Source organism: Etheostoma spectabile, chromosome 3 (genome assembly GCF_008692095.1).
Source record: "Etheostoma spectabile isolate EspeVRDwgs_2016 chromosome 3, UIUC_Espe_1.0, whole genome shotgun sequence".
NCBI lineage: Eukaryota > Metazoa > Chordata > Actinopteri > Perciformes > Percidae > Etheostoma > Etheostoma spectabile.
Genome location: NC_045735.1, coordinates 29752615 through 29752977, shown reverse-complemented (window position 1 = coordinate 29752977; position 363 = coordinate 29752615).

Here is a 363-nt window from a genome sequence, read left to right as displayed (position 1 = left end):
GGGGGCAGAGCATTCAGCCGCTCTGCTCTCCGTCTCTGGAACTCATTACCCCCCAACTCAGAAACCTTGATTCATTCCCCATTTTCAAGTCTCAACTAAAAACACATCTGTTTAAAACTGTCTATTCCACCTAAATTTCTATTGCTCTGCCTTTTCCTTTGTTTTGCTGTATAGTATTTGTTTTGTTTTGCTGTTGTATATTTGTTTTGTTTTGCTGTTTAGTATTTATTTTGCTGTTATATAGTATTTCTTTGTTTTGCTGTATAGTATTGGTTTTGCTGTTGTATAGTATTTGTTTTGTTGCATAGTATTTGTTTTGCTGTTTTATTGTGTATAGTATTTGTTTTGCTGTTTTTAATATAT